Here is a 25,161-nt window from a genome sequence, read left to right as displayed (position 1 = left end):
CTACACTTATTTCTTGTCACCTGGTACCATATTTTGTAAGTCACCGTAAATCACGTTTGGGAACAATGCGAGGTACAACAAAGAAACAAAGAGATTCTGCATGAAAGAAATCTTTTAAGATCAAGTTATTCAACACGTAACCCTCTTCCAAGTGAATGTCTTTCCCCATCCCCCACCCCACCCCCACCTCCACCCCAATATCATACCTGCTCAGGCCATACTTCTCTGGTGGAAACCAGAGAGAGAATAAACCTTGAAGATTTCCAGCACTATGCCCAGCTTGTTTCCAACTATTGCACTCTTTTCTTACCCTATTTTATTTTTTTAGAGTCTTTTTTTTTTTAGTATATTTGACACACGATGTGACATTAGTTTCGGGTGTACAACACAGTGATTCAATAAGTCTGCACATCACCACTAAGCTCACCACAAGCACAGTTGCTGTCACCATATGCCACTATTACAATATCATTGACTATGTCCCTTATTTGTACATTTCATCCCCATGACTTATTGGTTCCATCACTGGAAGCCTGTATCTCCCACTCCCCTCCGCTCATTCCGCCCATCCTTCCACCACCCACCCCTCTGGCAAACTTATTTTATTTCTCTTATAGTACTTCTCAACACCTGAAATATGAGATAAAACGTAAATAAATAGGTCTCCTTCCAGCAGATTGTAAGTTCCATGAGAAGAGAGACTTTGTCTTTCTCCTGTACTCTTTTATCCTCGGCATCCACAACAGGGTCCGGCACAAGTCGATGCTCAATAAACAGCTGTGAATCAACAACTTCCCAAGGCATCTCTCCCTACCCCGTCCCTTCACATTTTCCCAAGGATCCTGGCCATCCCATAGCAGCACTGCCGGTGGAAACAACAAAATATGCTGCCCTCCACTCCCTCCTTTCTTCCAGATTAGTGACCGAGTCTTTTTGCCAATTTCTGTGCTAACGAGATACCGAGGATGCATCCCTGGTTGCCCACTCTAGCTCCAAATGCCCACCAGTGTCCACCATAGCAAATGGAAACAAAAAGCAGCACTCACTTCATACTTCAAATGAAAACAGCCTAAAGGCTTTAAAAGCAATAGGCAATAGAGGCTGGTTTCCTACTAAAAGAACTGTTGAGTATTCATCCACTGGATTTACTGTCAGGAGAACTGTTTTCTCATCTGAGATCTACCACTAACTACATGTGCGCCAAGTCCCAGCCTGTTAGTTTGAAGACAGCTAACGATACTGAAACGAAGCCATGATTTAGAGCAAGCAAGTGTTCTTAGCAGAGGCTATGGGAGAGGGTGAAGGGGAGTTAGTGGGGAGTGGAAGGCAGAGAAGGACAGCTGTGAGGCTTTTTCAAACCGTACATGCAGCCCCAAACCCCCTACCCTAAGCCACCCCTACAGAATCATCACCACGGAGTAAGCCACTGTTGCTGTTCTAACAAGACTATGAAAAACTCAGAAAAACTTCTCCAGGTTTTAAGTGTAAGTTCTTGGAGAAATGGGACCAAGATTTACACTTCTTAGTGACAGCCAGCGTGGTCTCTAACATGGGGTACTCCTGCGTCTGCCTGTCTCCAGCCTCAGCTCCTCTCTCCCCTCAGCCACGCCCTGTACTTCTATTGTACTGAACTTCTCCTGACTGCCCGGACAGGACAGGCCTTTCTTCATCTGTCACCGCCTGTGGGAGAAACCACTGACTGACGGCCTGACGAACAGCCTGGTAGGCAGTCTCGCTTCTTTCCTGGCCAACCGAGCTCCAGCTTTGTTCAGACAGGGGCATCAATGTGCTCAGGGAAGCCGAGACCCTCTCTCAGCTGCAGAAGATGGCTTGGACAACACAATCACAGCCCGCTTTCTTCTCCTTTATCAGTGACCGATTCAGGGTGGGCATGTGACCCTTCTGCCTAATGCCATAGGGAGCTTCTGGCAAATTTCATCCTTTGTTATCTAGAGAAACACTGAGAAGCAAGCCCTCCCTTTCTGCTTGGGATGTTATCACCTGAAGCTGTGACGCAGCTGCAGTCAACCTGTGGCAGAGCAGGGAAAACCGAGAGAATCCAGCCTGGAGCCGTGACCGCTTGAACCTCCTACCTCCATACTTCTTAAGTGACACAGTTAAGTAACTCACCTAACGGTGTTATTTACAACAGCAAGCACTGACATCCCACCACGTGGCCTGGGAAGCCCCTCAGGCTTTTTCTCCTAGAGTAGCCCTGCCATCTCCCATTTAGAGCTCAACTACAGTTTCCTCGGGAAGTCTTCACGACATCCCCAGACAGTTAAACAGTTCCAGGCACTGTCATCTCCGCATCTGCTTTCTGTGAGCTTCTCAAGAGCAAGCATTTTCACCCTTGGCAGAGGCCCTGGGATACTGTAATTAAGTCTCAGTTTGGGCTTAGCACGAGCGACTCCATTTTGGGTCTGTTGAATGAATGAACAGCAAAACAATGAATGAAAAGACGAACACACAGGATGCCTTCCATGCCTTAGATGAAGACAATGACTGACAGACTGAATACGGCACCCAGGCTGTCTACACTCTACTATGGACTTCGTTTCGGTGGTCGTGAGCAAAGGCAGAGACAGTGCAATCAATGGACATGTCCTATTTTCATCTGCCCACTGGGAACTGCCCCTCCTCAATCTCCAACAGCTGAATTGGAGCTGAACTAATGCCCCAGGCACTGGTGGCATCAGGGTGAAGTATCCACTCCTATCATGGAAACCCACTCCCTATCCACCGAGATGGCTTGGCCTGGCTTTGGTCTAGTTTATCAGTAAGATTTGCTATAAGGATAAAGGAGCTGCAAGAAGAGAAAGACTCTCTCCACCCCCACCTCACCCACCCCCTCTCTCTGAAGAAGCAGATAAACCTGCAGGTGCCAGTGCTATTTGTCACACCATACCAAAAACCTGTCAACACAGAGGGTGAAAAGAGCCAAGATATGTATGAGAGAGAATGAGTCCTGCAGCCTTATCTGAGCCCCTGGATATAGCTATGCCTGAAGCTAGAGCCCTCAGCCTATGTCATTCATGTAACCCAATCAGTTTCTGTACTGCATCAGGCAATATTAAGTGCCTGTGTCCTGGCACCTCTCCTGCCTCTAGGATGGTATCAGGAAGTAAGACTGTGAGGAGGCAGCCTAGCAATGAACAAATCAAGAGTGGGAAAAAAAAAGGGACCCCCAAAACACACACACCACCACCACCATCAGGGTTTCCCCCTACAAAAGGGTAATCTGAGCCTCCTGGATCTCCCTTCTGCTCAGAAATGTGTGGCGACCTCTGGGAGGCATAAAGTGTTACATTATCACATAGGGGGGAAAAACGGAGAGAACTTCCAGCAAGCTTTGTGCCATGGACTTGATGAATATCACATAACTTAAGGCTATTTTAATGATTATAATACCCGTTTTGCCTTTGAGGAAACGGAGACTCAATCAGCCAAGTTAAGTAAGTTGCTCAAGGCCACACAGCTAGCAACCGGAATTTAAACAGCACTCTAGTCCTTTCCCCCTCTCCCTTGGCTGGCCGGGCCGCCCATTCACCCGTTAACCCCCAGGCACAACGCCCCCAGGCACAAAGCCCTGCAGCCTCCCAACCTCAGGCCCCTGAGTCAGAGCTGCCGCGCACACTCAGCCATTCGGAAGCCGCGGGTAAAGAACTAACCCCTGTGCATGTGTCGCTTATTCACCAGCACCAGCAAAAGTACGAGTCGGGCAGACAGCAGCGGCGCCGCAGAGGGAGAGGCGGGAGTTCTCTCGGCTCCTGCGCGGCGCGAACCCCCGCCCCAGCCCCGCGCTCTCAACGGCAGCCCCGTCGCGCAGCCTCTCCTCTCCCCACCAGCGCCACGCAAGTGGTGCTCGGCGGCGCCCTGCCACTCAGGAGACCCTCGCGGGCCCCCCTGCCCCCGCCCCCCGTCCAGTCCAGATGTTCCCAGCTGTTCGCCTCCCGGCGACTTCGGGACCCCCGCCCTCCACTGCTCCGCGGGCCCTGCACAACCCGCCGCAGCCGCGCCGCCCGGCTCACCTGCCCCGCCGCCCCCGGCCGACCACCGCCCCCAGCTGGCCGCGCCCGCCCCGCTCACCTGCGCGGCCCGCGCCCGCCGGGCCTCTCCGCGCACCAGCCCGGCTCCCGGCCCCGGCTCCGAGCGCGCCCGCCGGGGGCCCGCGTTGGCTGCGGCCGCGCGGGGCGGGGCGGGGCGCGGCTCCTCCCCGCCCGAGCCACCTGGGGCGCCCGCGAGGGGACCCGGCCCGGACAGGTGGGCCCCGCCCGCAAGCGAGCCGCCCGGAGCTCCGGCTCCTTTGGGAACCTCAGGGATCTTTTGATGGGGTCGGTCAGGGCCTGGGAGGCACGGCCTGGTCCCATCCTGGCCGGCGCGGTAGATGGGCCACAGAGCGTGACCCGACCGACCGACCGACCGACCAAGCCAGCGCCAAGAATGGAAGCCAACCCCTTTCTTTGTGGGATGCATAAATCGAGAACCCAGAACTGAGACCTATGGGGTAAAAATGATTGGGCCAAGGGCACAATGAGTTCAGAACTGGAAGAACTCTAGCTTTTTCTGACCATCCCTCATTTAAGCCATCCCCGCCTCACCCACGTGGGTTCAGATGGGCCCCAAAGCCTTTTGTAGAATAGCATTAAGCTATAAATAAGATCATTTCAGATCGTGATGTCCCCCCCACCTCCACCTCTAGACTGTAAGCCCCAAAAGGGGAGGAACCTCCTCTGTACGCTGTTAAATAACCAGAGCCTTGAACGATGCGTGTGCTCACTTAATTTCTGGTGCACAAATGAGGTGTGGCCCAGTCTTCTGAGTCCAGCCTTCTGATGGTCTCTCCAAGCCAGAATTGTTCCAGCATCTCTCCCGCTTTACCAGCAAGAACCCAGAGTCAAGAGGCTAGGTTTCCAAGCCACCCATCCTGTCTGTACTGCTTACCACCCTCTGGTTGCCTGTCAGGCTTGTGGGAAGTCGACACCCCCTGGACATCTTCATAAGCTGTCAAGCAAATCTTTAACTTCCGAAGATGTCACAGGCAGGGGTACTCAGAAATACGATGCTCTCCTGCCAGCCTTGCACTTGTGGAAACAGCCCAGAGTTTGTGTGACTGACCCCGGATCCCACGGCTAGTATAGTAGCTGAGCCAAGCGTGGGGCATTCGGGGTGCTGGTGAGTCCTGTAGCCAGGAAGCCTTGACTGGGGATAGAGCTTCTACAGAAATGGGACTTGGGGTTGGTCCTCTGCTGAAATCTCTAATCCGTGCTCTTTCCAGGCCTCTTAGAGCTCATGACCTGAGCCACTTACTCTCACTGAAGCCCTGACATTTAAAAAAAAAGTGGGGGGGGGCATCTGGCTGGCTCAGTGGGTAGAGTATGCAACTCTTAATCTCAGGATTGTGAGTTCGAACCCCAAGTTGGGTGTAGAGGTTACATAAAAAAATTAGATAAAATAAAATCCATGAAAAAACATGTGTCAAAATAGGACACAAAGAGTGTGGTGTATTTTTTCCATTGAGCAAATGAATGACCTTAACACACACATACACACACACAAACACACACAATGCTGTGTGATGCTGCTATTCATATGTTAATTTACAGACTCATTAAAGAAATCCATTCTAAGCCCACTATAGGAAACATTGTACAACTTCAAAGGTGCGTGGAGAACATTCCTACTTAGAACTATTTCAGTACACTTCTAGGACTATCTATTAAACCTCAAAGGCCATAATTAGAGGCTGTCTGCCAAGGTGAGGCCAGGGCCAAGTGGCCTGCACCACTCCCACCCCCAACAATAGGCTCAACATTCTTGGGGCCCGGACCGCCTCCCCCCCAAATCCTGCTTCATCGGTGAGTCCTGCACAGATGGGTGTTTAAGATGTGGTGTTGCCTGGTTGGTTGCTTCACACTGGGCAAGGCTGACCTGGTAAAAAGTTACAGAGAATGCCGCACCTAGGTGAGCCCTGTTCCAGCTGCACTCCCTGTATGGTGGGTGAGGAGGCTAATGTCCCAGGGTGGGGCTGTGGAGGGTCCTGCCGTTGGGATAGTCACTCGTACCAGCACGTGGGGCTGAGGTCGGGAGCCCCTCCAGGTCTCACCCACACAAAGTGGGCGGGGCCCTTCTGGTGTATTGGTTACAGTCAGTGGAGCATGTGATCTGTGATTTAGGGTCCCCCCACTACGTGTGTGATCTTGGCTGGGTCAACCTGAAGTGATGCCACCCAACTGGCCTGGAAATCATCATCAGGAAGTCACAAGTTCTGCCCTGGCGTCCATTCATTCTCTCTCTCTCTCTCTCTCTCTCTCTCTCTCTCTCCCCCTTCCCTCCCTCAGCCCCACTCCAGGCTTGCTGAGTAGCCCTGGGCATGTTCCCTAATTGTGCATTTCTCCCACTTGGAAAACCCATAAACATTAAATCAGACAAGATCTCTGCTTGAAGTTCTTCGCCAGAAAGGGATATCTGAAATATGCAGGTCTGATATGATTGTGAGCTTAAGTCAAATAAGGCACTTGAAGTGCACAGGGCCAGCACAAAGCACCTGCTCATGGCTCAGGCTGGCAGGGCAAAGAGAGCCAACTGATGTTTGACGGTATTAAAGTGCTGAAAATAGGATAAAACTATTGATAGACTTCTGAAGAATCTAGAATGCATTAATCCTTGCAAATGATCATGCGTGTTATTCTCCTGGTACCTAGGAAAATGACATTTGAACTAGGAAATCTTCAGGGTTTTTTTCTATCTCTAGTTCTCTGATTGCATAGTGGAAGAGAAATTATCCAAAGAATAACCAAAAAACTTTCCGAGCTTTGGGATATAATTTACCTTTTTTTCCTACCTTTACACAGGATTCTATGTGTGTGTTAATACTGTACATCATGTTCTGAGCACATTTTTCAATATGTGTGGAAAGTGCCTAGGATAGTTCCTGGTACATAGTAGCTGCTCAGTTAATTGAAACTAATATGGGAGAGGTTTAGGGAACAGGTCAACAATATTAGGGTCGAAAAGAGCCATGAATTCAGGTAGGCAAACCTGATAACCACTTTATTAGGCTCAGAATTTAAGTTCACTGGCTTTGGAATCAGAATGTTTGGGTTCAAATCCAGCTGCCTCTTAAGAAGATATGTTAATCTCTCTATGCCCCAGTTTACTCATCTATAAAATGAAGATAATACTAGTGTATCATAGGGGCTGGGAGGCATGCATAAAATTCAGTGAGTTGCCACTTTATGCCAGGCACACGGCTACGGGCTTAGATTCTCTTCTGAGAGCTAACTTCAGGGTATGAATTGTTAACCAAGGTCCATAGACCCTGGAACTGAATTCGGTATTCTGTGTCTACATACATTTTTCTTAAAGAGAGAATCCACAGCTGTCCTTAAATTTGCAAAGATGTTAGGGTCTCAGAACTGGTTAGAAATCACTGCCTTCCAGACTTAGCCAAGGGTCTTGAGGCCAGAAGACTTGTCAGAGATCCTGCAGGCCGCTGTTCCCAGACATCCTTCAGGAGGAAGGTCACTGGGGATGCCTGCTCAAGAGGCAGATCACTGCTCCTGAGAATTCTGATTCCGGAGAGATGAGTGGTGTTGAATAAGCACTCCAGGTGCTACTCACCTACAGGCAAGCCTAGGAAACGGATCTCATCCAACTTCTCATTTCTCAGGTGCAGAAGCAAGCCTGGGGAGAGGTTCAGTTTGGAACAGCTCCCGCCCCACATCCACCAAGAGGCGTCCCTCCCCTCTAAGCCATGCCCTCACCTCACCTGAACAAAGGAAGAGAAATGTTAACTCTCTCCACAACCCAGGTTCACATAAGTAGTGCTCTAAAAACAACAAAATGAGGCTTCTTTTTTTTAAAGTTATTTTATTTATTAATTTATTCATTCATTCACTCATTTAATTGAAGTATAGTTGACACACAATGTTACATTAGTTACTGGTGTATGACACAGTGATTCAACAAGTCAACATGTTCTGCTGTGCTCACAAGCATAGCAAACATCTGTCACCATTTAACTACGACAATGCCATTGACTATATCCCCCAGGCTGTACATTATATCCCCATGACCTATTCATTCCATAACTAGAAACCTGTACCTCCCACTCACCTTCACCCATTTTGTTTGTTTGTTTGTTTGTTTTGAAAGAGAAAGAGAGAGAGAGAGAGAGCATGAGCAGGGGTGGGGGAGAGAGAGAGGGAAAATCTCACGCTGGATCAGCACTGTCAGCACGGAGCCTGATTTGGGGCTCAAACTCACCAACGGTGAGATCATGACCTGAGCCGAATTTAAGAGCTGCACGCTTAGCCAATCAAGAGCCACCCAAGCTCCCCTCCCCTTCACCCATTTAGAAATCAGCCTTCCTTTTAGGGAAAAATAAAATGTGCAGCCACCTCTGTGTTAGCCCTTTAAATCTCAGAGAAACCCAGACCTTTCTTGCCCGGATTGCTACCTCACTCCGGGACCCACCCCCTCCACATACCCCACTGTATCCAGCTTTGCTATTTGAACAGCTGACGCTATTCAGCTCACACTTTCAAGTGACATCCTACAAAAATGTAGATCCTTTGTTCCACTTCCTAAAGCCACGGGCTAATTAGTCACTGAACAGGGAACTTCAGTCTGGTGCCATTTAGTTGTGTGAGGCCCGCAGCGGGAAACACTTCTTTCCTGGCGGATCTTGGCAAGAAATGAGTCTGAACCAAGAACAGAACAGGCAGCAGCTGCAGCAAGAACGGCTATCAGAGTTACGCTTCGGGGACACCCAAAAATGTCAGCGCAAGAATTATCTGACAAAACCCAGAACCTTTGCTTTTTGTCTGGTGAAATTCTCTCCACGCTTACCAAGGGCGGCCAAGGATACATAGGTTTCTTTGGGTTTTGGAAGTCCACCAATCACAGAATCCTAAAGCAGCAGAAAGTTGAAATAACCTCTCCAAAGTGTGTTGGGCAGCGAGCAAAATTTCCAAGTGACACACCGTAGGGGCAGTATGTCCCTGAGAAGACTATTAAAAGATACAAGTGGCCCCTTCAGGCGAGTGCTTGGCCCTGAGGCTGGGCAGCGAATCAGCTTTTCCATATTTATTCCTCAGTATGCTGCCTTACGCTCTCAGGGACCACGGATCATCGTGAATTTGCCGGGCTGTCTAAAACACATCCTCTTAGGATTGCTTGCCCTCTTTCGCTTGGGTTTCGGAGCAAGCACTGAAACATGGACTACAAAGCTATGGGTCTGCTTCCAAAATTGCTGGCTACAAAAATGTCCAAATGCCTTTGGTGGTGGGTTTCTAAACCCAGGAAAGAAGTTCTTGATTATTCTGAATTTAGTTCCTACTTTTGAAGGTAACACAAACATATGGATCATCTTTTTAATTTGCTGAAGGTCAATGAGGAAGTGAAATGCCAGTGTGGAGAAAACTCTTCGTGTAAAATCAGAGTTCTGTTACCGCTAACACACCAAGCAAAATCTTCCTCAGGACCTTTGCACTTACTGTCCCTTCTGCTTGGAACTGTCTCCAGATCTTTGCATGGCTGGCTCCTTCTGTCACTCACAGAGGCCCTCCCTGACTACTTGGTTCCAAGGAGACCAAGCCACCTGCTACCACAGCAGCCTGTTTTACTTTCTTCATAGCACTTAAATGTATTCGATCATATTAGAAAGTAGTGTTCACTCGTTCATTTGCCTGTAAGAGAATAAAGACTGTCGTGCCTTATTCACCACTTCTCTCCAGCTCTGAAAACAACGCTGTGTACAAAATAGGTGCTCAAATATTTCCAGAAAGAGTGAATGAATGCTAACATTTTGAGTTTATCACATAGAGATTTCAACCGTTCCTGTATGTTGCTCAGGTTCTGTGAATAAGCTCTGGTCTAAGAGTGAAACATGATTTCAGCCTCGTCTCTCTATGCTCCTTGGTAACCATGTAAACCTGATTAAGACTATGGACTCTAGGGGCACCTGAGTGGCTCAGTCAGTCAAGCATCTGACTCTTGATATCGACTCAGGTCATAATCTCGCAGTTTGTGGGTTCAAGACCTTCATCACACTCTGCACTGACAGTGCTGAGCCTGCTTGGGATTCTCTCTCTCTCCTTGGGATTCTCTAAGCTCTCCCCAGCTCACACACTATCTCTCCACCACACCTCTCTAAAAAAAAAAAAAAAAAATTAAGGGGCACCTGGGTGGGTCAGTCAATTAAGAGGCCAACTTCAGCTCAGGTCACGATCTCACGGTTTGTGGGTTTGAGCCCCGTGTCGGGCTCTGCCTGGAGCCTGTTTCGAATTCTGTGTCTTCCTCTCTCTGCCCCTCCCCTGCTTGCACTCTCTCTGTCTCTCAAAACTGAATAAACATTAAAAAATGATTAAGAATATGGACTGTACAGCCAGTTCCGCCGCTCCCTAGCTCTCCATACCTCAGTTTCTTTATCTGCATGTGGGGAAAATAACAGTGCCATTGTCATCCATCCCTTGTTAAGAGATTCCAGAATGCACATGAAAAACTAGCTATTATCATGAGCCATGCATGATGTACTAAGCACTTCACTTCCCAGAGAGGCACTCGGTTACTCCAGAGAAGAGTGGGAGCTACAGGAACTCTGGACTATGAACTGCCAAGGTCCAGTCCTGATCGCCAGGTTCCTGGCACACAGTTCACATGTGTACAAAACACTTCCACGCGACTAACCATCACACAGTGCTTGACCCAGGGACGTCAGAGAGGCGCCCACCGCCATCAGTTACCGTCACCAGCCTCTGTCTTTGCAGGCCGAGGGTTGGTGCAGCGGAGTGAAGTGTGGCTGGAGTGAGGAGCTCTGGGCTCCGGCTGTCCGTGTGTGACGTGAGGGGAGTGTTTACCCTTGCTGGGTGGAAACAGATGATTTCTAATGTGCCTCCGTAGCCTTCTTGTCTACTCCAAGTATTGGTGATGTACACTTTATTTCTTCCAAGAACTCCCCACTTTATTGGCTTAATATAGTAAAGCGAAAACCACTTTAAAAGACACTATTTACTTACAAGTCATAGGGGAAATTAGGAATGAGAAAATTGAGATGGGCAAACAGAGGAGACTGTAATAGAAGGAATCTGAGCTCGAGAGCCAAGACCAACCATGTGACCTTGGACAGGTTAGTTCACCTGTCTGGATTTGTTTTCTCTTGGGTTTACGGCTGAAAGAAGACAAGTAGAAAGCGGAGGTCACGGTGGTAAGTCATCTGTTTATGAGCAGCAGGCCCACGCAGAAAGGACAGAAGAGCTTGCCCCGCACAGTGAGTACCTGCCTCCAGCGTGGTGCCAGGAGGAGAGCTTTCAGATACCAGGCTCTTTGCAGCAGAAGCAGCAGAGAGCTTGTTTCCAGATGCTGCCAGCAGCTGAGTAGGATTTTGTGTCCCGGCTTTGGCTAAGTGACTCCTTGAGTGCCTCTCATCTCGCTTTGGGGAACTTGTTAAGCTCCTATGAAATGCTGCTGGGACGTAGACCCTCCGAAGTAGCTGTGATTTCTGAGATGCAGAATGGACTTGATGCATGAGGTGTCAGGACCTTGAGTGCAGCTGAGCCCTGATACAAACAGCCACCAGGCACAGAGATGGGACACCAGGCACAGAGGTGGACACCAGGCAGAGAGATAATGGACGCCAGGCACAGAGATGATGGACACCAGGTGCAGAGATGAACACCAGGCACAAAAATGGGACACCAGCCCCAAACCCTCCTCACTGCAGGTTGAGGATATTCTTACCCTGTGAAACAGCCTAAGAGCAGCTTTTCCCCAAAAGGAAGGACGGGGAGGTGTGGGAAAGGAAGAACCCTAAACAGAGAGCTACAATGAGATTTGATCTCACTGGGTGGAATCAGACAATTCCCAGGGTCTCCCATACTCTTCTCTGCTACGTATCGGGGGTGATAGGTAATGGCATCATCGGGGTCCAAGGTGCAAAGACCTTCTCCTAGGAAGCTTTTTACAATAACTGCTAAAAACAATACAACAGGCCCCAAAAGGAGTCACTTGTGCTAAGCCCAAACCGTCACTCAGTTTCAGCTCTTCCAGAAATGGAATCTTAAACCAGTCAACCAGGAATCACCTGGTCAGCACTAGTTAGGTAATCTGCCTGAGGGACCCCTGCCATCCTCTAAAGGAAAGTGACCTTGCCACAACTACTCTGCCCTTTTTTTTTTTCTTTTTCTTTTTTTTTTTTTTCCCCTTTGTTCCCACTCCCTTCTGCCTGTAAGTCTTTCATTCTGTACTGCTCCTCGGAGCTCCTTTCTATCTGCTAGATTCATGCTGCCCAGTTCATGAATCATTGCATAAGGCCAGTAAGATCTTTAAAATGTACTCAGTTGAATTTTGTCTTTTAACATAACAATCTCTTATGTTTAAGTGGCACTTTGATAGAATGCTGGCACACAATTTCTCATCTGATCCTCCAACCAATAGTGAAGGGTAGAGAGTGGTGGACCAGAAATCTCCTAATCCAGGTATGGAGACGAAGCCATTGAGACGCTATACAGCCAAACAGCTTGATCATAATCCCACAGTTGGCCAGTATGAAGTCGAGTTGGATCCAGGTCCCAAGTCCATCATTATTCCTATTTTGGAATTAACTCAGCGGTGCTATAGTGGAGAGCCGGTGCTCCAGGGGTATTTTACTGTTGCGTGCATGTCCCAGAAGGGGGCACTGCAGGGCAGCAGAGAAGCCAGGCTAGTGCTTGGGGTCTGCAGGCCAGCAGCCACGATGGCACTGGCTGAAGGAGGTAGCTGCCCAAGACCTAGACAAATCTGCCATCAGCCTGTCCTTCTCAACTCTGTAGTAGCCCATCAGAAGCACCCTCAGACAGGAGAGGCAGAGGTAAAGGGAGTCTGTGGTAAAGCAGGGTGGGGGGTGCTCACAAGGACCCCGCTTGTGCTTTCCTGCCCCTTTTCTGCAGTCGGACTTGCATATGCATGTGTGGTATGGTTGGCATGTTTACTTTTTTGAAACCTAAAGCACTAAAATGAGGCTCTATTAATCATCCTGACAAGGCTGGAGGTGAGGTAGGGGTAGCTACTATCAACAGGGCTCCCTGAGCAGCCTCCTCCAAGGCCTCACATAGACCTGGGGGGTGGGGGGGAGGGGACCCCACCAGTGCCCCTCAGACCTCCCGTTCCAGCTGGCCCAGATGGGGCAAGAGAGCCCTGCTTTCACTTGGAGCTTAAACAGCAGAGGACATAGGCTATATATTTTAAAATGCAACCAGAGATAATTAATGTCCTAAAGAGGAAAAAAAAGTCAACACGAGTGAAGTTAAATTCTTAAGGCAAATAGTACGAAACTGACAGGAGTGACTGTAGCTTCTGAGTGTCTGTTACACAGAAAAAGAGTCTGACAATTGCAGTGGCTGCAGACTTCGTTTAGAAGGTGCATTAGCAGGCACTCCTGCTGTGGGGCATCCGCTTTCATTATTATTTTGATGATTCTTTACTAGATGCATTTGATTGCTTAATGTAATTCAACTAACAAGGAATTCTCAGATTCCTCTGAAAGGAGAAAACACAGAAACGCAAAGGTATGCAAAGGTATAAAACTTTGTATAAATTGTTTACAAAAGGGTTTTTGAGGCTGGTTGCTGGTTATCACCACCACCCCGCCCTCCCCCCCGCCCCCCTCCCGACGCAGCCCACACCACACCGAGCACTGTTCTGGGAGATATTTGCCAGCTCTTGAGAACACAAACCTTGGGACCAGACTGCTTGGGTTTCAAACCTGACTCCTCCTCCCAGCTGTGAGACCTTGGGCAAGTTACCAAACCTCTCTGGTGCCTGTTTCCTCCCCACTAATGTGGAGATAATGGTGCCTACCTCATGGGGTTATTAGGAGGATTAGATGGATTCATACATGCGAAGCACTTAAAACGGTATCTGGCACACAGCCAGAATCATCTCTCCAAATTAACTGATTGCTTACCACAGCTCTCTGGGCATTTTGAGGTTCTGATGCGGTTAACACGTCATCTGAGGCAAGTTTGCCAATTTCCCTAGTTTCATGTATATGTTTTGAAGGAGTAAAGTATCATTTTAGGTAAATTTTCTTTGAAGAGCTATCCTATGAGAATCATTTGCAGTATGGTCATAGGGAGGGGTGAGAGTTTGGAGGGTGCCAGACAGGGAGGACTCCCAAACAGAGCGGTTGGCACTGAGGAGGCAAAGCAGATGGAGAATTCCAGCCTTTGCCATCCACAGTGTTATAAGTGGAAAGATCCGTGGGGATACCTGGAAGTCTTTTACTATTTTGAGCCCGACTAACCACACAGAAATTGATGTGTTCTTTGCAGATTGGATGAAGAACCACCAAACGCCAAAGGGAAAGTAAAAACCCCATGGCAGGATGCCTTTTGTCAAGTGAGCCCACATTCTTATTTGATGCGTCACCTGAGAAATGCCTCCTACTTCTCTTCAATTTATTATGTACATAAGACAAATCACAAGATGTAACCTGTCACAAATGCCAGAATTAAAGCTGCCAATACACACGTCACCAGTAATTACCTTTGCAACTTATAGCTCAGTTCCACATTCTCCCACAGACACTGCAGCTCTGAATGTACTTCCAAGTCCTAGCTGGAGCACCATTCAGAGCTCCAGGGAACCAGAAACCTGGAGAACAACTTGCAGGACCCTGGGGAACAGCAGGGCGGGGTGGGGGGGGGGTCAATGCAGCCCTCCTGTGTTGCAGAACCCCTGCTTTCAGGGACCTGTGGGGTCATTTCCCACTGATCCTGCAATTTGATTTGTAATTGAGTTCTTTCAGAGGACTGTTCTTCCACCTCAAATACGCAGGCTTCAGCCTAAATATGATCCACGTGTAAAGTTTTACTATATAAGTCACCTTTAACGATCTGCTATCTAGAAACTGCCGCTTGCAAGTTCTCGGGAGAATAACAATTTCAAGAAAGATGGATAAGACATCATAAAAGCACATCATCAGAAGGAGTGCCCTCAATCCCACTTAGAAATGTTGATTTGGCATCCATCCTTTCCATTTTAACTGATTAAAGCAGTTTACTGTCTGGCTCTCATGCAACATTAACCAAACCAAGAATGAGAAGGAGGGTATTTTACATACACAGTGCCTGCAGGGCCACAGGATTCCAGTGACCTGAGGTATAGAAGGCTCCTTGCTGAAAGCAGATGAAATCATCCTGCATTCTGCCTTTCGTTATTCTCCAAAGGCATCACAGTCTGGAGTCCTTTCATAAGCTCTCAGACCTATACATTAATACTAATATTCAGGTTAAACAGGAACACAGACACGCCAACCTTTCTCAAAAGATGCCAATAATCTTTCAATATACACAGGGCTCCACTGCATTAAAGAATACCAATGTGCTAACATATTGTTAGAGTAAGTGCCTTACTTGGGCAAGAACAAATTCAGAAATCCAGCTATGACACTGGTCTATTGAGCTGTAACTCAATCTTACCTTAAAAAAAGTTTAAGATACTTATTTATATCAGTTGCCATCTTTTCACCGCTTAAGGAACAAATGCCAGGTTTTCTTGATTCCTTGATAAAAAATAAAAATGGGGGGGGGGCGCCTGGGTGAGCGACCGACTTCAGCTCAGGTCATGATCTTGCAGTTTGTAGGTTCGAGCTCTGTGTCGGGCTCTGTGCTGACAGCTCAGAGCCTGGAGCCTGCTTCGGATTCTGTGTCTCCTTCTCTCTCTCAAAAATAAATAAATGTAAAATATAAAATAAAATAAATGAATAAATAAAATAGGTATTTGAGCAAAGTCAGAGGCAAAAACGTCAGTGCTGACTTTATTCATGCTTTGGGTCTGAGCGGCTGTTCGCTGAAATGTTCTTTTGAGGCCAAAAAATGGTTCCTCCTAACACTGGCATTGAGGCCTTAGGTGAGAATACCTTTAGGACGACTCACAAAAGAAAAAAAAACAGACCAGACAAAGTTTAACTCAATTTTATTTTCCACTTTTAGTATTTTTCAAATTATACAACATGCAGTCTGCCAGAGTATCCATACATCTTCATTTTAGAACCTGGAGGATAACCAAAGTTTTCCACGGGCCAGGGGAGGGTTACTTCCAGATCTTTTGTTACATGTACTATATTACAGCATCATCACTTGATATAAGCGGCCATTGTCCCCTTCAAACCACCAAAACAATTCTGTCCACAAATTTTTTTAATGAAAGCTACTGTACAGAGACATAAAGCCCAGAGAAAACACATCTGCAGTACACATTACATACTTACACACTAAACATGTACAATCCTACAGGATGCCCTATTCCCCTTGTATCTGCACACAATGAAAATTATTTAAAATTGGTACACGATATGTAAATGTGTAAGCACACTTCATGGAGCAGTGCTTCTTTCAGCAGTGACCTGGCCCTTATTCAATACTTTTAAACAGTCTAAATTGTTAGTGTTAAATGAAACCATTTTAGGCTACGGTGGTTCCTTTAGTTTACGCAAGCTACTCAGGGTGAGACAATGAAGTGAAATCCTCCCCCAGCTCCCTTCCAGGGAAAAACTTCCCTAATAATGTCATGTAGCCAGACTCTCAATGTCTCCTGCCCTGCTAAAAAAAAATACACTTCAAAGAGGGGACTGTCAAGACTTTTATTTGCTTTCAGTTATTCCTCTAGGAAAAGAGAACTGATAATTCTCCCATGAATCTTGGGGATGGCTTGGTCTGGCCTTGGACAGAAATGTCCCTTCTTCATGTGAAATTAGGGCATCACAAAGTCACTAGATGCTACGTTCCAGACAAACATTTTTCTTCATTTATCCCAATATTACTATGAATTCTAATTTTTTATAATCATGGTACTATTTCCTTTAAAAGTCTGAATCCACATTTACTCTCCCTACTACCTGCCATTCAAACAAACCAACCGTACAGCTTTTGAAGAGATGAGGCATTTGTACAGAATTGTCTAGTAAACGATCAAAACACATTTGGCATTAATATATTTTAGTCTCCACCTATAAATCTTTTGAAGTCTTAAAAGCACTTTATGAATTGATAATACAGTCAATGAAGGAACATACTATGTTACAAAAATGCAATTGGTCAGTTAAATGCAACCACAAATCTTGATATCCCAACCAACATTTCTCTAATTTAACAATCCACCATCCTGCAGGTAGAGATTATTTGTATAAACCATCTGGCTATTCCCTTATAGCATCAAAAAGTAAACTTTCAAGAAGTAGCATGAAATATAAAATTATTCACAGAGGAGAAACACACACATTCTCTCTCTCTCTCTCTCTAGCAAAAAGCAGCATACAACCAAAAATATAATCATAAGGCGCAGCCATTCAGAAGTGTGGTTTTTATATTTAGAGTACAAATGGAAAGGAGTAATAACCTTAAAAACCAAGGAAAATTGCATCAATGTGGCTTTTTTAAAAAGTGGCCTACAGAGAATATGGTCCTGATATTAGTTTATTATACCAAGTGATATTTAGGGATCCACTTGAATATACTGTATTCCCCGATAATCTGCCTATCTTTTAGTCACAGTGTGGGAAAGTTAGCTTAGAGGTCCATAAAGATTGAAGCTAGGTGAACTGACTGGCTGATCAGCAAGTAGCAGAATTATCTTTAAGAGACATCAAAGCCAACTTTCTCTGTGAATAAAAGTGGTGTGAATTTTGTCAATCCCTTGTGGAGATCAAGAAATATGGAACTACAAGTGAAACACGTAGTTCTTTTTGAAACACGAAAGGACCAAGCGATTCTTGAGAAATAGAAAAGGGGTAACCACAGAAAAGTTACTTTGGAAAGAATCTAAAATAATCTATTAACAAGAGAGCCCCCAGAAAGAATTACTGACCTTTGTCCAATTTCCAAACATAAAGTAATACAGTTGCATGATAGTTGAGTAGGGTCACTCAACTACTAATTGGCAATCCTCTCCAAGACCAATGCTTCAGCCTCTAAAATCAGAGCCAAACATATTAACAGCAACATTATAATCTATGGCATATGTTATTACCTGATAAGGTTTGCAAATCCTGCCCTACAAAGCCCCTTCTATCAGACTGTAAATAGCCATTGAGCATGTACAGCAGGCAAGTTACTGGCAATATAAGAAAATCAAAAGAAGAATTTTTAAAATGTAAATGAATGCAAAATTGTCATATTTATGAAATAAATACTTCAGTAGAATGTCTTCTTCTTTCTCCTTAGTCCCCCCCCCCAAAAAAAAAAACACATAAACAAAGTGCAACATTTAACAAATAAATTAAGTCAAAGCAGCTTTGCTGTGTTAGGGAAATTTTACACAAGAAAAGTCTGGAAGTTAATTCACAGTCCTCAGTGCTTTACACACACACACACACACACACACACACACACACTTCAACTACGACTCACACAGCAAAGAGAAAACTCCATGTCTACCCGGCCTACATTTCATTCCTGTGGTGACAGCAGCAGGGACAGTGCCAGCTTCCTCATCGTGGGCAGGCACAGAGATAGGATGGATGCTTTCACTGAGATTAGTCTGGTCGTCACTGACTTACCCTCCAATTTGTCAAAACTAGTAGCAGCACACAAGACCAAGTTAATTGAAGCTTTGTCAGCTTCCCTGAAGACTTTACTACTTGGAAATCAATCATTCTAAAATCCACAACTGGAAGTAAGAGTTGATTCACCTTTAAATTCATGTGTTAAATAAACCAATAGTTAAATGTAAAAAAAAAAAAAAATCCATCCATACCGAGTTCTTCTAATTCTGCTTAAGAAGATGAAATCTATCAATTTGAAGCCACAGAACAAACTCAAAAAAACAATCAGCAATGAAGGGTTAACATAACAACTTACAGCAACTTATTCACGGGCACAAATATTTGTCAATTACTCCCCTGCCGGAGGGCTTCCTTTTTCAACTGTGGGAATGAATGATCCTGGATTTCATCAGCAGTACCCCCTCAAGGCTTAAGATGGTTCCCTACAGGAAGAAGCCATCCCCAATACGAGCTCCAGTAGGGTTAGGGAGGAGGAAGTGAGGAGGGGGCCACCCCATTTCCAATCACCCAACTTTGCAGCATTTTCAACACTCCTGAAGAAAGGATGTTCAAAGTGGGCTGGCTGAGACTAGTCGCTGCACGTTCACTAGCAAGCAGCTCAGGTGAATTTTATGACTTTTCACATTTACATAGATGTGTTTGAATGAACAAATTCTACATTGCTACTGTCAGATTGTTTTTCTGCCTTGAAGAAATTTGTTTTGCATTTTAACAGGTGCCCTACTGAAAGTGTATTTCACAGATCCAAAGATGTGACCGGGATATTCAAAATGCTTCTTTGGGGTAATTTGTTTCGGAAAAGTGTTCAGAATGAAAATTTTGAACCTGATAGCAGCACTTTTTTTGTTGTTGTTCCCTAAAAATATAAAGTAATATGTTTATTTTACAGGAGACCAGACAGGTGCAGTGGAGCGTGATTCCCCACCTCCAGGGCACTTGGATGTTCCCCCCAGGGAATGGCATGGAGGGCGTTTGCTGGGACTGTGCACTATGGAGAGAGGAGGCTCCAGGGACTGCCCAGAGACCACCCAGCACCCCGAAGCCGAGTCCTGGCAATGGTTCCCAGGGGTAAGTGGATCTTCTGTTAGTGTCCCCTTCAGATTTCTCAGGAAAAGTCCAAGCACACACCTCTACACACAGAAATTCTACACAGCTCAAATATCTGAAACTGGTGTACTGCAGATGGCTGGGGTAAACAAATGTAAAAGAAAATGGAAATTTTGTGTAGGAGGGAAAAAAAAATATAGGAATTGGTGATTAACGTAGTCCTTGACATGCTGCGTGGAGAGCCGTATCTGTTGAAAAAGAACAAGAGAGAGAACATAGGCGTTAGGGAACACAGTGGAAATACACTCCTCAAAAAATGTTTTCATATTTAGAATATCTAGAGTATTTAGATATTTAGATGAATATTCTAGATATTCAGACCTGAGCTGCCCAATATAAATACCATGTGAGCCACATATTTAATTTTAAATTTTCAAGTGGCTCCATTAAAAAGCGGGAAGAAAGAAGTCAAATGAGTTTTAATAATATAGTTCATTTAACCCAATAAATTCAATACATTGTCATTTCAACGTGTAATCATTATTACAGGTTGAGCTATCTTACATTACAATATCACTATTGAGATACTTCAATTTTTTTCCCACAGTGTTTGCAATGTGGTGTATATTTTACATTTTGACCACATCTCAGTTTGGACTTGGCCACATTTCAAGTCTCGGTGGCCACATGTGGCTAGTGGCTAGTGTATCAGACAGCACAGCTCCTATTTACTGCTTTTGATTTAAGCATTTAGCCCTGACCACAGTCTCTTCCAAAAGTCCCGTATCTATTGACACTGGTGATAGAGGAACGGAATGCATTTTCTCATTCCTAAGGAGTACTCGAACACCTTTGCACTTGCCAGCACTTGGGATTTTGAGGCAGCTCAGACATGACCCCTAACGCAGGCTCTCTCAAGAAACAGATTCCCAGTCCCGGCTGAAAGGTAGGTTTCACCTCCCTGGGCTGAGGAAGTTACTCGGAGGACATCCCCTTTGATTTTGCCCACCAGAGGTCCATCTGGTCAGGCTCAGGTCTCCAGGATAAAAGTCTGGGCTAAGTCCTGACTCAGAGGCCAGCCCCAAGTGGCCTCTGTCGCCTTTGGACCAACTCTAATAAAGTCAACTTTCAGGAAGAAAGCAAAGGGTTCAGCTTCTTCCCACCAGCTGGAAGCCGTGGGTCTGCCAGTCATCTTCCTATGGGTTTTGTGCAGAGCTCAAGGTGCTTGTGGGATGGGGAGGGGGTGACAGCAGCGATAAGTAGAGCCTCGTCCTGGAGAAACAGGGAATTGCCTGGCACGGAAATATGACACACATAAGAAAAACCCACGTGTCCATCTGGTTTTAAAAGGAACTCCATAACCTGACACATCGCGCTGTTTTTCCCTCTAGAAGAAGGCTTACATCCAACTTTAGTGCTCAACTGTGCAAAACATCTCAGATTCCTGCTACAGCGCTCTCTCCCTCTCTAGTTTTTTTCTCTTTGCTCTCCTGACTCCTGTGTTATAATATTGTAAGTAACCTCACATATTTTGCATAAATAAGCAGGATGTAAATTATAAATAAATAGTAAAAATTCAGCATGTGTAAAGGGATTATAAAAAAGGTAGGAGCAAAGTGGGTAGGCGGGAGGGAAGAGGAGAAAAAAGACAGAAATTGTGTAGGAAAAAAGAGACAGACACAAAAAATAGAAAGCTCATTTGGTAGCTACCATCTCTTGCTCCAATGGTGTAACTCCACAGGTAGAAATCTGCTCCATTAAAAATGGCTTCAAGAACCCTACATGATAATATTCATGTCCTGTTTGGAAGTTACAGAGAAAGATTCGTCTCTGGGAAGAGCATCTTGAATGTTTAGCCTTTCCGGTAAGATTTTGTGCTTATTATTAGGACAAGAGATGAAGACTCTAGAAGCCTGGTCATAGTTGTCACTTTAATTCAGTTTGAGCTGAAAACCAATAGGCTCTTGGATGCTTTCGGAAGACCACCACCTGGAGGCAGGGAGGTAGGAGCACACACCTTAAATTGTAGGGTTAGGGTTTAACGTGAGGATTGCTGCCAACCTTGTTGACAGAGCCTAGGATTAAAGACATACGCTTGGTGGGGTGGCCTCTGAAATGCCAGGGGACCACGGCCTTTCATTCAAACCCCCCACCCTTGCATGGGCAAGACTCAGCATGTTCTGGCCAGCAGTACGTTAGAAACAGGGGGCCACAAAGGAGACCCAACCTGCTTAGTCACCTCAAGGCGGGTGAGAAGCCGGAGACGTGACAGGCTGTGGAAAGGAAAAACACAGGAATACCCCCAATGAAGAAAGCATCCTTTACCATGAAGAGGTCATTCTGCATTCTGAATTAAAGATCTTTATAGCCCATCTGCCAAAGCAGTCTTTCCAGCAAGCCCAAAAAAAAAGGATTCCCAAACATCCCCCAACGATCTGAATGCTCATCTCTTCTGATAAATCCAGAGCACGGGGACATGGATAGAATTTATAAAAGTAAACGGGTTGGCCCCTGGAGAAACCATTTCTGACTTCTGATGGCAGAGAGCAGCCACCCAGCGAGGCCGGCAAATCTGGAGAACATTTAACACCCAGTTCTGTGGACCCTCTTGGATGGCTCAGAGTTGTTCCTCACTCAGCTGCAAGCACGGTACTGGCTGAAGTGACTTGCTACGAGGCTGTCCCTGGGCCTCTGCCAAACTGGAGATGGAAATTCAGAGTGGCAACGTGTGACCAGACTTAGAAGGAAATAAAATCGCCTTTCTTTAGAAGGGGTGGGGAGGCTGAAGAAAGAAGCTAATTATACAAGAGTTTTGCAAGAACGTATTTCGAGATTTTTTCCCCCCAACTTTAGCTTTTGCAATTGCTTGCAAGTGGATTTATGCTTAATCCAAACAGTACATAGTTTTATCTTCTCTTTTGCCTTTCTACAGTTCAATCCCCACATTATAAGAATTACCAATGGAACTTCACGTACCACTGCTGAATAGAAGTGGCTTTATCTCACAGGCGCAGTAGTGCAATCTGCTGTGGAGGGAGCATCGCTCTTCCTTCCGTCTCCTCCGTGGTTGCATCCTTTGAGCTCACAGTGCTGGTTTCTAAGTCCTGTGCCATAGGGCCCGTCTGCAGTCACTTCTGGCCTCTCTCCCCGAGTCTCACTTTGTTGATACTTTCAGGCCTGTCCCCACATCCACCACAACACTGGCCCTAGTTCTTGCCACACAGCATTCCATTCCCTTTCACTCCTTCCACTAGGACTTTCCACTCTTCTTTCACATTACTCATTCAACACCCAGCGAACCCTGGGTGAAGAAGGTGCTATGATCATAACTTCTCCATGACCAAGAATCCTGTCTGGAGTGACAAGGCTGGGCTTTTTTAATTCAACTAAAATAAACACACTGCACAGACAGAATGCAGAACAGAGAGGGGAATCCAGCGCTGTCCATTAAGCCAAATGTTAAACAGATTTGCAAAACTGCAAAGCAATGCCATTCTACTGTTTTTGTTTTGGAAAATAATTACTTTTCATTAAAAGTGGCATTTTGGTTGACAATAGTGATATCTAAAATTTTTGTTTCAATTTATATCAATAGTATAAAACATATCAAGAGACATACCCCAGGAATGTAGAAGCTTTTTGATGTCAATACTTTTTAAGACTATAAAGGGTCCTAAGGCCAGGAATTTTGAAAACTGCTACACAGCCGATCGGACTTCTTGGTCCAGGATCCACAACTGACAAGATGTGTGATACTGACAGTTCAGGATCTCTGTAGAAGATAGGATGGCCCTGGACGAGATAATGTTGACACGTGCCCGTTCTGTGCCAGGCCCCCGCCCGAGCTCTCTGTGTATATTAATGCATTTAATCCCCATAGCCACCCTGTAGGTCAACATAGTCATGTGGCACATTTCACAGAGGGCAGGGAGGCACAGACGGATGCAGTAACTTACCTAGTACACAGCCAGGCTGGGATTCAACCCCAGGCAGCTGGGCTTCATACCCTGAAGCCACAATCACCCAGCTTCGTACCCCGCCTGAAGCAGAGTCCCCCGCTGCAGGTACATTCTTGTGACTCAATCACTTAATTACTAGGGTTTTCCAACAGCAGTAGCAAGTTGAACAGCCCAGTGGCTCAGAGGTAGACCACATGTGTGGCTGACTTAAGGATCCCACATGACCTGCTGTAAAAGAGGCTCCCTGACTGATGTTGTTGGAGAAGTAAATAAAGTATGCCAAAATGGCCAACAGGACTAAAACAGACTCTGGTCTCTAGCTTAAAGACTCCTGCTCCGGGTTCTTCTTCTTTTGTTTGCTGTGCATGCAAAAACCCCCACAGATATGGAGGCTGTCGGCTATAAATTACCCTCCCCACTTGCATTCCAGGCTCAGACTGTGGAGAAACAGTTTCCTCTGAGCCCACCAGTGTTAAATAAATCTCCAATCCACCAAGATCTCCGAGTGCTGCTTGGTTTTTCCGCCAGCGTTCCAGTCTGGTTCCGTAACATACTTGGTTCCCTGACCGGGAAACCCAACCGTGCTGGCTCATTGTTGCCACCTGTTTGGGAAAACAGCGAGGCGGTGATGGAGTGAGGGATCGCAAGGGAGAAGGTGCGCCCTGCCTGAATTTCGGCAGTCTCCTTCTTGGTTGCCTCGGGCTGGCCCCACTCTGTTGTTCCCACCGGACTCAGACCTGGTAGATGAGGACCTGGACCCGACATCGGAACCAGTAAGGCCGGGGCCCCAAAGAAGTCAGGCCCACCCAAAAGGGTGGAAGGGGGACCTGATCAATCCTTGGAAGCCTTAACAGGTCTCACAGGTAGAGAATTTTTGCGGGAGGGAATGTAATAGACTCTGGTGTGTGTGTGTGTGTGTGTGTGTGTGTGTGTGAATGTGTGGCTCAGCCAGGCTTGCCAGTTGAGTTCGAGTTTGTGGCTCCACGGACAGGCACCCTTAAGGTCCCCAAGAGTCTATGGAGTCTAAATGTGCTCTCCTGTGCGTGGTGAGCGTATAAGGTCCAGGGCGGTATTGGCTCAGATTCCGATTGCAAGTCACAAAGCTGAGTCCGCTACAGCCAAACCTCACCTAAAGTTTCCCTCAGGAATGCGACCAGAGAGAAGTATCTGATTGGTCCTCTCATCCGAGGGGATACCCTCCCTTTGTCTTTGCGACACCGAACACGAGAAAGAAATTAATAATGGGAACAAAACAGAGTAAGCCTACGATTTTAAAGGTCATGCTCAAAAATTTTAAAAAGGGATTTTTCAGGCGATTATGGGGTGAAAATGACACCCAGGAAGTTAAGGACCTTTTGTGAACTAGAATGGCCCATATTCAATGTAGGATGGTCCCCCGAAGGGACATTAGATGCTCAAATAATGCAGCAGGTTTGGCTAATAGTCACTGGGAACCCAGGCCACCCTGATCAATTTCCATACATCGACTCCTGGCTTGAAATTGCCCGAAATCCCTCGCTTTGGGTGTGATTCATCATTAGCAAACAGAGCCAGGCAAAGGTTTTAACCATTTTACCTGGAGGCTCACCCAGGGAGCCAAAGAAGTGACCC

At 46.3% G+C, this 25,161-nt stretch overlaps 2 protein-coding genes across 5 annotated transcripts in view; both read right to left on the bottom strand.

Annotated features, from left to right (window-relative positions):
- The window catches only part of LYPD6B (LY6/PLAUR domain containing 6B), a 174,058-nt gene extending 170,304 nt beyond the window's left edge, over positions 1–3,754 (bottom strand). Inside the window, exon 1 of the mRNA XM_042997107.1 lies at positions 3,672–3,754. The gene's annotated coding sequence lies outside the window, so the exon portion shown is untranslated. The remainder of the gene's footprint in view (positions 1–3,671) is intronic.
- A 14,449-nt stretch (positions 3,755–18,203) lies between these two features.
- KIF5C (kinesin family member 5C) overlaps positions 18,204–25,161 on the bottom strand; it is a 162,434-nt gene continuing 155,476 nt past the window's right edge. For all 4 annotated transcript variants that reach the window (XM_007078543.3, XM_042994424.1, XM_042994425.1 and 1 more), the window contains one exon: positions 18,204–19,839. The gene's annotated coding sequence lies outside the window, so the exon portion shown is untranslated. The remainder of the gene's footprint in view (positions 19,840–25,161) is intronic.

This window comes from Panthera tigris, chromosome C1 (genome assembly GCF_018350195.1).
Source record: "Panthera tigris isolate Pti1 chromosome C1, P.tigris_Pti1_mat1.1, whole genome shotgun sequence".
NCBI classification, from domain to species: domain Eukaryota; kingdom Metazoa; phylum Chordata; class Mammalia; order Carnivora; family Felidae; genus Panthera; species Panthera tigris.
Note: the sequence above shows the minus strand (reverse complement) of the source record. Positions and strands in the feature narration are given on the sequence as shown.